Below are 15,863 nucleotides of genomic sequence, written 5' to 3'. Positions count from 1 at the left end.
GCTCTCAGCTTAATTCTATAAATGTCCTTCGATCATCAAGCTTCAGGTTAATATAAGATCTCAACAGTGCACATTCATGTCACCACAACGTTGAGTATTTTAGGAGCTGACTTTGTTTTAAGCTAAAGTATTGCCTGATGTTCTAAAACCTGCATCAAAGTTGCAACTTTCAGTGTGCATATCATTGACAGTGTGTTTGCTGAATCCCTTGCTGAATCTCTATCTTTCACTATCATGTTGTATTGCAATATGTTGCCAGCACTGTTATATTCTGCATATGAAAACAACACTTCAAAATATTTGCCATGTTTGAATGGACTGTCTTGTGGCTCTCCTTTCTTGGACAGGACTTTGTCATTAATGTCTCTAGATTAGAGTGGTGCTGGAAAAGCACAGCAGTTCAGGCAGCATCCGAGGAGCAGTACAATCGGCGTTTCAGGCAAAAGCCCTTCATCAGAAATACAGGCAGAGACCCTGAAGGGTGGAGAGATAAATGAGAGGAGGGTGGGGGTGTTTTTACCTAGTTTTTACCTTTGTCATTAACGTTCCAGTGCAGCCTATTCCATTTCACTTTGAATCTCATCCTGTTTTTATGCAGTTTGTTGACACTGTCTATTAGCTAGCCCTTGCTTTTTTTTAGGATAAATGACCAATTGTTTTCAAAAAACACATTTTCCACCAGGAGAGAGTTATTCTTGGTCATTAGCCACTTGGCAGGTGCACTGCACAATTGACTTGATACAAGCTGACGTTTCCACAGTTTCGCCACAGTACAGAGACCCCACCAGGATTTTCCCTGATGTCCTCTTGATTTATTTATTCCCCCTATTGGGGATCCCAGCTGTCCCCTCTGTAATTTTATTCTGCGAGCTGTGCTGTCAGGTTTCTCCAATCTTTGATGTTCATTTCATTTGAGTCCCACTTTCACAGAAGCAATGAAGAGGTGTCAAAGCCAAGCTAGTAAACTACCACTGACCTCAGCTTTATCCTGTCATATCCACAGGGTGCAGAGAGATCTTGTTTAACTGACAATTAGCTAACCAGCTTTTGTTTTTGACCAATTTTTAAAATCATATTTAGCTTATTTTTAAAAAACAAAATTGACAACTAACAGTGATCAAGTGACACCGATCTCATTATTTTCATGTTTAATATTTGGAACTCTTCGTTAGCTCCAGGTTTCACAGTCACACATCGCAAACCCCAAGTAGAAAGACGAGCAGACTGCTTTCTCTGTTCTACAGTGGCAGACTCACCCTCCTACCGTTACACATGATTAGAGAGAGGGAGTGACAGACAGAGAGTGAGAGATGTTAGGGGGAAGGACATTGAACCAGATTCTGAAAGTTGGCAGCACAGATCATTGAAAATGTCAGAACAGATAGAAAGCAATTAATAAAACTTACAACGTTGGCAGCTTTATCAAGGGGAGGTGATGGCCCAGTGATATTATTACTAAACTATTAATCCAGGTAATATTTTGAGGACCTGGGTTCAAATCCCGCCACAGCAGAAGATGAAATTTGAATTTAATAAATATCTGGAATTAAGAGTCTAATAATGACCATGAAACCATTGCCGATCGTCAAACAAAACCATCGAGCTCACTAAGGTCCTTCAGGGAAGGAAACTGTCATTCTTACCTGGTGTGGCCTTCATGTGACTCCAGACCCACAGCAATGTGGTTGACTCTCAACTGCTCTTTGGGCAATTGAGTACGAGCAATAATTGCTGGCCCAGCCAGAGAAGAGCTCATCCCATGAATAAATAAACAAAAATAGGGGCAGAGAATATAAGAGCAAGGAGGTGATGTTGAACTTATATGAGACACATGTTGGACCTCAGCTGGAGCATTTTGAGTAGTTCTGGATGCCACATTATAGGAAAAATGTAACTGCAATGGAGAGAGTGCAGATATGATTTACTACAATGGCTCCAGGAAAGAAATGTTCCTGTTCTGAGGATAGATTGAAAACGTTGGCACAGTTCTCCCTGGAGAGAAGGAGGCTGAGAGGAGATTTGATCAAGGTTTTCAACATGCTGAGTGGGATGGATTAGATCAGGAGAAGTTGTTCCTGCTCGCACGACAGGACATCGATTTAAAGTGAGCAAATTAAGCGATGGTGATATTACAACGGATATTATGGTGAAACTGTATAAAAGGCATAAGCCCTTCTTCAGGATTCCTGAAGAAGGGCTTATGCCCAAAATGTCGATTCTCCTGCTCCTTGGATGCTGCCTGACCTGCTGCGCTTTTCCAGCAACACATTTTTCAGCTCTGATCTCCAGCATCTGCAGTCCTCACTTTCTCCAAAACACTAGTGAGGCCACAGCTGGGGAATAGGGCGCAGAGAAGATTTACTAGAATGTGCCAGTGCTGGAGAATTGCAGCCAAGAGGAGAGATTGGAGAGGTCGGAGTTGTTTTCCTTGAAACAGAAATAGCTGAGGGGTGACATGGTTGAGGTATGCAAAATGGTGAGGGTAGAGACAGAGCAGACAGGAGGAACCGGTTTCCCTTGACAGAGAGTTCAAAAACCAGGGGTCATAGATTCAAGTAAAGTGGCAGAAGGATAAGAGGGACATGAGGAAAAATCTTTTCACACAGAGGGTTGTGAGAGTCTGAAATTCGTTGTCCATGTTGGTGAAGGCAGAGACCCTAAAAACTCTGATAAAAAGTGCCTGGAGATGCACCTTCAATGCTGTAAGCTGCAGGGCTATAAACTGGCAGATGGGATTAGAAAAGGCATCTGTGTGTCTTTGGGTCGGCATGGACAAGATGGACGAGTGGCTCCTTTCTGGGCTGTATTATTTCTATGGTTTCTATGGTGTAGCTAGGGTATGGAATATACTGCCTGGAAATATTGTGGAGGCAGGTTCAATTGAGATATTCAAATGGGTATTGGATAATTATTTGGCTAGAAATGATATATCAGGGTACGGGGAAAAAACAGGAGATTGGTACAAAGTAACAGAGTCAGGCTGGAACTGGTCTGGGCATGAAGGGGTCATTGGCTTTCTTCTGCTTCTTAATGATTCTGTGATTCTGTGACAAGGGGACAATTATTTTAATAATCATGACAGTAAGGACAAACAATGTCTTTCTCATTGCATTCAACCGGTATGGAGCTCTCTATTTTTTACTTTACTAACTCTATTAAAGCAGGTTCTTATGAAGAAGGACTTGAGTGTTATTTATAGATTGGAGAAGGGAAGACTGTTCTGTTGGAGATTTGAAGGAAATACTCAAAATCATGAGGGTTCCAGACAGTGCAGATGGAGAGAATCCATTCCCTTTGAATGGTGGAGGACAAGAGACCAATAATTAAAGGTGGTTATGGAAGAACCAATGGCAAAATGAGGAACAAATGTTTTACAATCTGAAAATCTATGGCCTGAGAGAGTGTGATGGAGGCATGTTTTGTTGTGGTTTTCAAAGGGAATTGAATAAGCACAAAAAAGACAACAAAATTGTAGTTTTTTTGGGTATAGTGGGACCAGTAAGTCATAGAGGGTTGAATTGTGGCCTTCTGTGCTGATCATTCTGTGCTGATTCTTCAGTGTTCATCCTACAAAAAGAATCTTCGGGTATTCTAGTATTAGAGAAGTTTGAGTTCAGTGTAAAGTTTTTGAACTAGTTAGAATTGAGATCAGTAAGTTCCTCCCTCCCATCTTTTCTAAGGGAAAAAATCTGGATTCAGAAGAATAGAAATTTTACTCAATTAATTCCAAAGTTTTCAGTCATGATTGTGCTAGCCCACAAGTCTTGAGCTGGAAAACTCCACACTTTCACAATAGTCTACATGAGAGCTACAGATCAGGCAGAGTTCAATTATCACAGAGCAGTCTGCAGGCAGGCACACACACACACACACACACACCAGCTGTAATAATGAAGCAGCAGATTTGTTTTAATGTTTCTTGCAAGATAAATCTTACATAGGATTCCCCTAACCCCTGCAAACAACCCCATCTTCACCATTACACAGATTTTTTCACTTCCCAGATTCAGAATGAGCTGATTGGTCAGTCTTAATCTTTGATTAATCGACTGACAGTTGGGAATGCGATGTAGACAAGCAGGAAGCTGGAACAACACAGCAAGCCAGTCAGTTTCAGGAGATGGAGAAGTCGACATTTCAGGTATAACCCTTCTTCAGGAATGGGGTAAGGGGAGTAGGGGGAAGGGTTATAGGTGGGCAGGGGAGCTGAAAAGGTCACAGCGGTCTGGCAGTGAGAAAGTGACTCACTGAGTCCATGTCTGAGGGAGGCAGAGAATTCATCAAAGACTACTTGCTCAGTGAAAAAGGGTTATCTTACATCATCCTTGCTTTACTTGTACCTCACTTAAAAACCTACCCCCTCTCATCCTAATTCCTTTAATGAGCAGGGGCGGCTTCTCCCTATTGACTTTGTCCAGTCCCTTCATGACTTTGAGCTAATGAGAGGAAAGCTGAAATGGCGGATTTATCTTCAAGTAGTAGGTGCTTTCAAAGTGCAAATTGCCAAAATTGCTGTTTGAGGGTAGACTGAGTGAAGCAGCACGTGCTTTTGTCTAGTCTTGGTTGCGGCCTCAAATTATGTTTCTACGTTTGTTTTTAACGAGTGCAACTTGTACAGGATAATGCAAAGGCAATCCGGGACACTGACACAAAGGGTACCCACTTCTGCAATAGATCCCTTCATTTTCCCCGTCAACATCACTTGTCTCAAAGATGACCAGCTCCTATCTGCCTCATTCTTAGGCATTCTCTGTCAGTCTAGCCAGCCATTTCAGTTAATGATGGAAATCTTAGACCAGCATCAAGGAAGTTGGTGAGCAGGTGAGCAGAATTTCAGAGGGCTTGCTATATGTTCAAATTGTTTCCACACCAATCAGAAGGAAAAGCCATTTCTGTTCACCCATTTCTTGGAAGCTGGGAGTTGGCTGGAGAGAAAATTAAGACTTGTGGTTGCCAGCAATCTCCACAAAATCTCAATCACAACAAAATAGCTCTGGTTGCACGATGGGCTTGTTAAGTTCTGGAAGTGCTTTCAGACAATTGTATTCAGTAAAGAGCAGTGGACATGTTTGTCTCTTCACAACATGAAAAGAACTACACAATCACAGGGACAAACACAGCAGCAATATATAATTGTTCAAAAGCTGTCTGTTTCTAACCTGTCACTTCAAAACAAACCTACAAATATTCATATACAACCAGAATTATTGGTCTTGGAGTGATATAATATCATAGAATCATAGAAACAGACCCTTTGGTCCAACTCGCCCAAGCCGACCAGATATCCTAAATTAATCCAGTCCCCATTTGCCAGCATTTGGCCCGTAATCCTCTAACCCCTTCCTATCCATGTACCCATCCAGATACCAAATAAATGTTGTAATTGTGCCAGCCTCCACCACTTCCTCTGACAGCTCATAGGTTTAGGGTGAGAGGAAAAAGATTTAAAAGAGACATAAGGGCCAACACTAAGGTTGGTGCGTGATAGATTTAAAAAGAGAATTTCAAGCACGTTATTGAAAAAGCAGTCTAATTCCTTGGGTATGTATACTTCAAAAGTGACGACCTAATGATAGCAAAATCACATTAAAGTCATGGAACTCCAAATAATATGATTTTATGTTAGGTAAGAATTGATCCTGGTTTGCAGTCTAGTGTTCGACTGTCACCAATAAAACAGTTTATTGCTGAGCTCATGGTCAACCTTTAGCAATTGCTCACTTCAATCACAGACATTGTACATGGAGGTATGTTTATAGGCTAACAAGGTTCTCTGTGTAAAAATGAGGCCTTGCTTTTGAAACACATCTGAAAGGAAATAGCTGAGGGCAAAGTGTGAGGAAGACACAAAAGCTGTAATATATGTCAAAATCCAAAGGCTGGTACCTCTCCCTGCTAATTATTCAGATGCCAAGTCTTCTGCATTAAACAATTGACATCCTCACTCCAACCTTTACTTTAAATTAGGTTTAGGTAACCATTCAATCATTGTGCACCTGACTATTTCATTAAAATGGCTGCAAGCAGCGATGTTTTGGCAAATTGTAATTCTGATCTGCTGCAGAGTTCATGTGTCTCTTTATTTGACAGCGATCTATTACCTATCTGTTGACAGAATACTCATTGGATCTTAAATCCTTCTTTAAATTTGACTTTGAAACAAATACAGGCAGGTCTTTTGCAACCATTTTGAAGAGTTAATGAATATTAAATTGATACGAACTTGAGTTTGAAAGATTGTGGATACATGGATTGTGAAGAGATCACAAAACAGGACAGTAGTAGTTTTATCTAAAAAGTGATAGTCACATGTCTTAAGTTAACTGCTTGCTTACTGGAGACCAGCTGCCTGGTTTTCCAATGGTCAGGTCCCAGTTTCTGTTTGATATTGTTTGGAGCAGTTGTGGAGAAGCTGGCTGAAAGAAAGAAGCTTCCCAGCTCAGCTCTCCCTTTTCTGGACAGGAACCTTGTTGTGGGTTCAATGTGGTACCTAAAGCCTAGTCCAGGCATTCTTGCATGAGAATCCTCTGAAAGAACCTGTTGCTAATTCCCAAATGTCTGCATTTACGGAAGTCCTTGGAGATAACTGTATGTTCAGAAATATCAAACTTTATGGTGGAATGTCAACAGCCATCTTTGTATCTCATCCCTGATCTTTTTTTTTTGCTTTCAAGAACTCACATCTATTGGCCAATTTCTTTCGTGTTTGGAACCTCTGCAGAAAGATATCTGCAATTTTTCCCCCTACCTGGTGCATTGTGTGCATGTATATCGATGGTATATCTAGAGGGATAAACATTTCAATGTTCATTTTACAAACTGAGTGTGTTAACTAATTTTGCATCTTCATGGAGTAAGTTTTCTTTTACAATTTTATTCTTATTAAAGAAACCTGGTTAATTTTTCTTCATTTTAAGTTAAATTTAGAGGACATATCCAATTGCTTGTCTGCATAAAACAACTACATTTATGTTGGGATCTGTGGGATAATGGGATAACTCTACCCATCAAGGTCATAAAAAGAGGCTGAAGCCATTGGAAACAAACACAGAAAGTATTGGAAAAACTCAACAGGTTTATCAGCCTCTGTGGAGAGAAAAGCGATTTAATGTTTTATGGCTGAGATGATATTTCTTCAGAACCGGATAGAAGCCATTTGTTGAATTCACAACATGAGTTACAAAGGAGCAGAGCAGATAGGATGAGAGGCTGCAAGGAGTTCAGAAGTAGAGAAATACAGGATGCAGGAGAGGAAGTGAAGATGGTAGAGAGGTGGGTGGAATCTAGTAACTGGTTTAAACATTAAGACAAAGATATTAAATTCAGATCATTAGAGGATAAAGAGTTGACATAACTTGTCAAAGATAAAGGAAGGGACTGGGTGGGGACTAACATAGGACAGGATGTGAGAATTGGAGATTTATACAATTGAGAGTTTGCAGAATGTGATTTGGCTCACTGTTGTCTTATAGCGCCGGGGACCCGGGTTTGATTCCAGCCTCAGGCGACTGTCTGTGTGGAGTTTGCACATTCTCCCCATGTCTGCGTGGGTTTCTTCCCACAATCACAAAGATGTGCACGTTGGGTGAATTAGCCACAGTTTTCAGGGATGTGTACGTTAGGTGCATTAGTCATGGGTTAATATAGGAGAGGGAAATGGGCCTGGGTGGGTTACTCTTTAGAGAGTCAGTGTGGATTTGTTGAGCTGAAGAGCCTGTTTCCACACTGTAGGGATTCTATGAAACTGAAGATGTGACATGATGAGGGGTGGGGTTGCCAAGTTTCCTGGAATTGCAGTCTCCAGGAAGTGAAGACTCACCTCCAGAACCCTGCTGGGAGGTAAACCCTGGAAAGATATTGCACGGACATTCTACAAGACTGGACTTTCCATTTTCTTTGGACATTAAATATTTTTATGTCCGTTACAGAGAAATGATGGGTAAATAGGTTGTTTAATGCAGAGTTGTGCATTGTCCAGTTGGGTCATCAGACGCTGTGCTTTGTCAGCCAATTGGAAAGCACAATGAGTCACAAGATTGGCTCTGTTGCTAACTAATGGCTGGTGCGTGGAGGCAAGTCCCATGTGATGAAGTCACTGAAAATAAATTTGGTCAAAGTTGGCATCCCCAGTCAGGAGGGGTGTTTACGTCGTTATACTTAATTCTAACTGGTAAGAGATATTTTAAATTGATTCAATTGATGTTTGACAGGATTATGAAATGAACTGATAAAATTACCCACAGCACATGGACAGCAGCGATTCGAGAAGGCAGCTCACCACCACCTCTTGAAAACAACAAGCGTTGGGCAATAAATACTGGCCCAGCTAGCAGTGACCGCAACGCATGAGTGAATAAAAGAAAACTGGTCGAGAGGAAATATAGTTTGAATATGAGACCAAAGTCAACAAGTGGAAAACTGAGAAAGTTAATAGTAAGAAGTAAAGGGTTATTGGAGTTGTGAATAGTGAGGGGGGTGGGTTAATGGAGTTGTGAATAGTGAGGGGGGTGAGTTATTGCAGTCGTGAACAGTGAGGGGGTGGGTTAATGGAGTTGTGAATAGTGAGGGGGTGGATTATTGGAGTTGTGAATAGTGAGGGGGGTGGGTTATTGGAGTTGTGAATAGTGAGGGGGTGGGTTATTGGACTTGTGAATAGTGAGGGGGGTGGGTTATTGGAGTTGTGAATAGTGGGGGCAGTGGATTATTGGAGTTGTGAATAGTGAGGTAGGTGGGTTATTGGAGTTGTGAATAGTGAGGGGGTGGGTTATTGGAGTTGTGAATAGTGGGGGGCAGTGGGTTATTGGAGTTGTGAATAATGAGGGAGGTGTGTTATTGGAGTTTTGATAGTGACGGGGGCGGGTTATTGGAGTTGTGAATAGTGAGGGGGTGGGTTATTGTAGTTCTGAATAGTGGGGGGCAGTGGGTTATTGGAGTTGTTAGTAGTGAGGGGGGTGTGTTATTTTAGTTGTGAATAGTGGGGGGCAGTGGGTTATTGGAGTGGTGAATAGTGAGGGAGGTGTGTTATTGGAGTTGTGAATAGTGGGGGGGTGGGTTATTGAAGTCGTGAATGGTGAGGGGGTGAGTTATTGGAGTCGTGAATAGTGAAATGTTCGTCATTGGAGTCATGATAGTGAGTGGGATGGGTTATTGGAGTTGTGAATAGTGAGGGGCGTGAGTTATTGGACTTGTTAATAGTGAGGGGGTGTGTTCTTGAACTTGTCAATAGTGAGGTGATGAGTTATTGGAGTCGTGAATAGTGAGAAGTTGGGTTATTAGAGTCGTGAATAGTGATGGAGTGGGTTATTAGAGTTGTGAATATAATGAGGGGGCAGTGGGGTATTGGAGTTGTGAATAATGAGGGAGGTCTGTTATTGGAGTTATGAATAGTGAGGGAGTGGGTTATTGGAGTTGTGAATAGTGGGGGGCAGTCGGTTATTGGAGTTGTTAATAGTGAGGGAGATGGGTTACTGGAGTTGTGAATAGTGGGGGGCAGTAGGTTATTGGAGTTGTGAATAGTGAGGGGGGTGGGTTATTGGAGTTGTGAATAGTGAGGGGGTGGGTTATTGGAGTTGTGAATAGTTGGGGGGTGTATTGGAGTTGTGAATAATGAGGGGGTGAGTTATTGGAGTTGTGAATAGTGGGGGCCAGTGGGTTATTGTAGTTGTGAATAGTGAGGGGGTGGGTTATTGGAGTTGTGAATAATGAGTGGGGTGGGTTATTGGAGTTGTGAAAAGTGGGGGGCAGTGGGTTATTGTAGTTGTGAATAGTGAGGGAGGTGTCTTATTGGAGTTGTGAATAGTGAGGGGATGGGTTATTGGAGTCATGATAGAGAGGGGGGTAGGTTTTTGGAGTTGTGAATAGTGAGGGGCGTGAATTATTGGAGTTGTGAATAGTGAGGGGGTGAGTTATTGAACTTGTCACTAATGAGGTGGTGAGTTATTGGAGTTGTGAATAGTGAGAAGGTGGGTTATTATAGTTGAGAATAGTGGGGGGGTGGGTTATTGGAGTTGTGAATAGTGAGAGGGTTTGTTATTGGAGTCATGATAGTGGGGGGGTGTTTTTGGAGTTGTGCATAGTGTGGGCGTGAGTTATTGGAGTTGTGAATAGTGAGGGGGTGAGTTATTGAACTTGTCAATAGTGAGGTGGTGAGTTATTGGAGTCATGAATAGTGGGGTGGGTGAGTTATTGTAGTTGAGAATAGTGGGGTTCAGTGGGTTATTGGAGTTGTGAATAATGAGGGGGGTGTGTTATTGGAATTGTGAATAGTGAGGGGGTGGGTTATTGGAGTTGTGAATAATGGGGGGCAGTGGGTTATTGGAGTTGTTAATAGTGGGGGGGTGCGTTATTGGTGTTGTGAATAGTGAGGGGGTGGTTTATTGTAGTTGTGAATAGTACGGGGCAGTGGGTTATAGGAGTTGTTAGTAGTGAGGGGGGTGGGTTATTTGAGTTGTTAATTGCGAGGGGTTTGGGTTATTGGAGTTGTGAATAGTGAGGTGGTGAGTTATTGGAGTCGTGAATAGTGAGGGGGTGAGTAACTGCAGTTGTGAATAGCGTGGGGGGGTTATTGGAGTTGTGAATAGTGAGGGGGGAGTTATTGGAGTTGTGAATAGTGAGGGGTGGAGTTATTGGAGTTGTGAATAGTGAGGGGGGGTGAGTTATTGGAGTGGTGAATAGTGGGGGCGTGGGTTATTGGAGTTGTGAATAGTGAGGGCGGTGTGTTATTGGACTTGTGAATAGTGAGGGGGGTGAGTTATTGGAGTTGTGAATAGTGGAGGGGTGGGCTATTGGAGTTGTGAATAGTGAGGGGGTGGGTTATTGGAGTTGTGAATGGTGAGGGGGTGAGTTATTGGAGTCGTGAATAGTGAGAGGGTTCGTCATTGGAGTCATGATAGAGGGGGGGTAGGTTTTTGGAGTTGTGAATAGTGAGGGGCGTGAATTATTGGAGTTGTGAATAGTGAGGGGGTGAGTTATTGAACTTGTCACTAGTGAGGTGGTGAGTTATTGGAGTCGTGAATAGTGAGAAGGTGGGTTATTATAGTTGAGAATAGTGGGGGGGTGGGTTATTGGAGTTGTGAATAGTAAGAGGGTTCGTTATTGGAGTCATGATTGTGAGGGTGATGGGTTATTGGAGTTGTGAATAGTGAGAGGGTTTGTTATTGGAGTCATGATAGTGGGGGGGGGGTGTTTTTGGAGTTGTGCATAGTGTGGGGCGTGAGTTATTGGAGTTGTGAATAGTGAGGGGGTGAGTTATTGAACTTGTCACTAGTGAGGTGGTGAGTTATTGGAGTCGTGAATAGTGAGAAGGTGGGTTATGGTAGTTGAGAATAGTGGGGGGGTGGGTTATTGGAGTTGTGAATAGTGAGAGGGTTCGTTATTGGAGTCATGATTGTGAGGGTGATGGGTTATTGGAGTTGTGAATAGTGAGAGGGTTTGTTATTGGAGTCATGATAGTGGGGGGGGTGTTTTTGGAGTTGTGCATAGTGTGGGGCGTGAGTTATTGGAGTTGTGAATAGTGAGGGGGTGAGTTATTGAACTTGTCAATAGTGAGGTGGTGAGTTATTGGAGTCGTGAATAGTGGGGTGGGTGGGTTATTGTAGTTGAGAATAGTAGAGTTCAGTGGGTTATTGGAGTTGTGAATAATGAGGGAGGTGTGTTATTGGAATTGTGAATAGTGAGGGGGTGGGTTATTGGAGTTGTGAATAATGGGGGGCAGTGGGTTATTGGAGTTGTTAATAGTGGGGGGGTGCGTTATTGGAGTTGTGAATAGTGAGGGGGTGGTTTATTGTAGTTGTGAATAGTACGGGGCAGTGGGTTATAGGAGTTGTTAGTAGTGAGGGGGGTGGGTTATTTGAGTTGTGAATTGCGAGGGGTTTGGGTTATTGGAGTTGTGAATAGTGAGGTGGTGAGTTATTGGAGTCGTGAATAGTGAGGGGGTGAGTAACTGCAGTTGTGAATAGCGTGGGGGGGTTATTGGAGTTGTGAATAGTGAGGGGGGAGTTATTGGAGTTGTGAATAGTGAGGGGTGGAGTTATTGGAGTTGTGAATAGTGAGGGGGGGTGAGTTATTGGAGTGGTGAATAGTGGGGGCGTGGGTTATTGGAGTTGTGAATAGTGAGGGCAGTGTGTTATTGGACTTGTGAATAGTGAGGGGGGTGAGTTATTGGAGTTGTGAATAGTGAGAGGGTTCTTCATTGGAGTCATGATAGAGGGGGGTAGGTTTTTGGAGTTGTGAATAGTGAGGGGTGTGAATTATTGGAGTTGTGAATAGTGAGGGGGTGAGTTATTGAACTTGTCACTAGTGAGGTGGTGAGTTATTGGAGTCGTGAATAGTGAGAAGGTGGGTTATTGTAGTTGAGAATAGTGGGGGGTGGGTTATTGGAGTTGTGAATAGTGAGAGGGTTCGTTATTGGAGTCATGATTGTGAGGGTGATGGGTTATTGGAGTTGTGAATAGTGAGAGGGTTTGTTATTGGAGTCATGATAGTGGGGGGGGTGTTTTTGGAGTTGTGCATAGTGTGGGGCGTGAGTTATTGGAGTTGTGAATAGTGAGGGGGTGAGTTATTGAACTTGTCAATAGTGAGGTGGTGAGTTATTGGAGTCGTGAATAGTGGGGTGGGTGGGTTATTGTAGTTGAGAATAGTAGAGTTCAGTGGGTTATTGGAGTTGTGAATAATGAGGGAGGTGTGTTATTGGAATTGTGAATAGTGAGGGGGTGGGTTATTGGAGTTGTGAATAATGGGGGGCAGTGGGTTATTGGAGTTGTTAATAGTGGGGGGGTGCGTTATTGGAGTTGTGAATAGTGAGGGGGTGGTTTATTGTAGTTGTGAATAGTACGGGGCAGTGGGTTATAGGAGTTGTTAGTAGTGAGGGGGGTGGGTTATTTGAGTTGTGAATTGCGAGGTGTTTGGGTTATTGGAGTTGTGAATAGTGAGGTGGTGAGTTATTGGAGTCGTGAATAGTGAGGGGGTGAGTAACTGCAGTTGTGAATAGCGTGGGGGGGTTATTGGAGTTGTGAATAGTGAGGGGGGAGTTATTGGAGTTGTGAATAGTGAGGGGTGGAGTTATTGGAGTTGTAATTAGTGAGGGGGGTGAGTTATTGGAGTCGTGAATAGTGAGAGAGGTTATTGGAGTCGTGAATAGTGAGGGGATGGGTTATTGGCATCGTAAATAGTGAGGGGGGTGGGTTATTGGGGGCGTGAATAGTGAGGGGCATGAGTTATTGGAGTTGTGAATAGTGAGGGAGGTGGGTTATTGGAGTTGTGAATAGTGAGGGGGTGGGTTATTGGAGTTGTGAATAGTGAGGGGTGGAGTTATTGGAGTTGTGAATAGTGAGGGGGGGTGAGTTATTGGAGTCGTGAATAGTGAGAGAGGTTATTGGAGTTGTGAATAGTGAGGGGGTGGGTTATTGGAGTTGTGAATAGTGAGGGGGTGGGTTATTGTAGTTGTGAATAGTGGGGGGCAGTGGGTTATTGGAGTTGTTAATTGTGAGGGGGTGGGTTAATGGAGTTGTGAATAGTGGGAGGCAGTGGGTTATTGGAGGTGTGAATAGTGAGTGGTGTGAGTTATTGGAGTCATGAATAGTGGGGGGCTGGGTTATTGGAGTTGTGAATAGTGGGGGGCAGTGGGTTAGTTGAGTTGTGAATAGTGAGGGGGTGGGTTATTGTAGTTGTGAATATGGGGGCAATGGGTTATTGGAGTCGTGAATAGTGAGGGGGGTGGGTTATTGGAGTCGTGAATAGTGAGGGGGTGGGTTATTGGAGTTGTGAATAGTGAGGGGGTAGGTTATTGGAGTTGTGAATAGTGAGGGGGTGGGTTATTGGAGTTGTGAATAGTGAGGGGTTGGGTTATTGGAATTGTGAATAGTGAGGGGTTGGGTTATTGGAGTTGTGAATAGTGAGGGGGTGAGTTATTGGAGTTGTGAATAGTGAGGGGTTGGGTTATTGGAGTTGTGAATAGTGGGGGGCAGTGGGTTATTTGAGTTGTGAATAGTGAGGGGGTGGGTTATTGTAGTTGTGAATAGTGGGGGGCAGTGGGTTATTGGAGTTGTGAATAGTGAGGGGGGTGTGTTATTGGAGTTGTGAATAGTGAGGGGGTGGGTTATTGGAGTTGTGAATAGTGAGGGGGTGGGTTATTGGAGTTGTTAATAGTGAGGGGTTGGGTTATTGGAGTTGTGAATAGTGGGAGGTAGTGGGTTATTGGAGTTGTGAATAGTGAGGGGTGTGAGTTATTGGAGTCATGAATAGTGGGGGGCTGGGTTATTGGAGTTGTGAATAGTGGGGGGCAGTGGGTTATTGAGTCGTGAATAGTGAGGGGGGGTGGGTTATTGGAATTGTGAATAGTGAGGGGGTGGGTTATTGGAGTTGTGAATAGTGGGGGGCAGTGGGTTATTGGAGTTGTGAATAGTGAGGGGGTGGGTTATTGGAGTTGTTAATAGTGGGGGGCAGTGGGTTATTGGAGTTATGAATAATGAGGGGTGGGTTATTGGAGTTGTGAATCGCGAGGGGGTGGGTTATTTGAGTTGTGAATAGTGAGGGGGTGGGTTATTGGAGTTGTGAATAGTGGGGGGGGGTTATTGGAGTTGAGAATAGTGGGGGGCAGTGGGTTTTTGTAGTTGTGAATAGTGAGGGGGTGGGTTATTTGAGTTGTGAATAGTGAGGGGGTGGGTTATTGGAGTTGTGAATAGTGAGGGGGTGGGTTCTTGGAGTTGTGAATAGTGGGGGGGGGGTGGGTTATTGGAGTTGAGAATAGTGAGGGGGTGGGTTATTTGAGTTGTGAATTGTGGGGGGGTGGGTTATTGGAGTTGTGAATAGTGAGTGGCAGTGGGTTATTGGAGTTATGAATAATGAGGGAGGTGTGTTATTGGAGTTGTGAATAGTGAGGGGGTGGGTTCTTGGAGTTGTGAATAGTGAGGAGTGGTAGGAAGGTTGCAGGAGTTGACTGTACAAATGGACTGAGGAATACATGGGGTGAAAGCACTGAAGGTGACTGAATCAAGACATAATGACTGAATTGTTCAACACAACTTTGTTCCAGTTCCTGAAATTTCTTGTACACTTAAATTTCAATTTGGAGAAATTGCGTTCTTCTTATGTCAAAACAGAATCCCCCTTCTTCCTCATCTCATTTCCCACAGTATGGATGTTATAAATTATTCTGTGTGAATCCTCACTGACCAGCTGCTCGGTTTTTAGCAATTCAGCCCAAAATGTAAGGTACCAATATTTTTGCTCGATGTATTAATGCTGATGCTATGGAACTGATAGCCTAACAGTTTCAATTTCCCCTTTCTCGTTTTGTCAGCAGGAGGTATGTGGAACCCTGTGTTCCCTCTGCTGTAGTGCTGCCGTTGATGTACAGACAGTGTTAATTAAACAGAGGAGTCCTGTCAACCCACCAGATTGACTGTTAGAAGCTGTTTGGCAACCTTTTCAGGAGGTGCTTTAACCTCATTGTTAATACGGGTAAAAATATGGCGAGGTGCGTTTTGTAAGTTCTGGCGATGACGCATTCTGCCGAATGCCTTTGACAGTCTGCTCATCGGAGCTTCTCATTTTCCCACAGAGCCTTGAGGACGTTACTTGCTGATCACTTCCTGATGGACTTAGAGTCAAAACACTTTTTTTTGTTTTCTGCATCACCTTCTCTGGAGGAGGGGTGGAGCAGGGCGGGGGGCGGTGGGGTCAGGCGGTATATTATGGTCAGACCACTCGGAGTGTTCCATGGCAATGTGGCCAGAGCTATCTGCAAGAGCCCTGGTGACAGGTGGGACCACAGTTCGTGGTGACACTTGGTGTTTGTGTACTGACGGCATACACCAGCTCGATGTAACACGTGGCCTGCAGTGTGAGGCTGATATAGACAGAGA

General features: G+C 43.5%; 1 protein-coding gene across 8 annotated transcripts in view; it reads right to left on the bottom strand.

Annotated features, from left to right (window-relative positions):
• LOC140453373 (proto-oncogene tyrosine-protein kinase Yrk-like) overlaps positions 1-15,863 on the bottom strand; it is a 304,349-nt gene that overhangs the window by 120,168 nt on the left and 168,318 nt on the right. The gene's annotated exons all lie outside the window — the stretch shown is intronic.

The sequence above is a fragment of the Chiloscyllium punctatum genome, chromosome 27, assembly GCF_047496795.1.
Source record: "Chiloscyllium punctatum isolate Juve2018m chromosome 27, sChiPun1.3, whole genome shotgun sequence".
NCBI classification, from domain to species: Eukaryota; Metazoa; Chordata; class Chondrichthyes; order Orectolobiformes; family Hemiscylliidae; genus Chiloscyllium; species Chiloscyllium punctatum.
The sequence above is the reverse complement of the archived record's forward strand: the minus strand, read 5'-3'. Positions and strand labels throughout refer to the sequence as shown.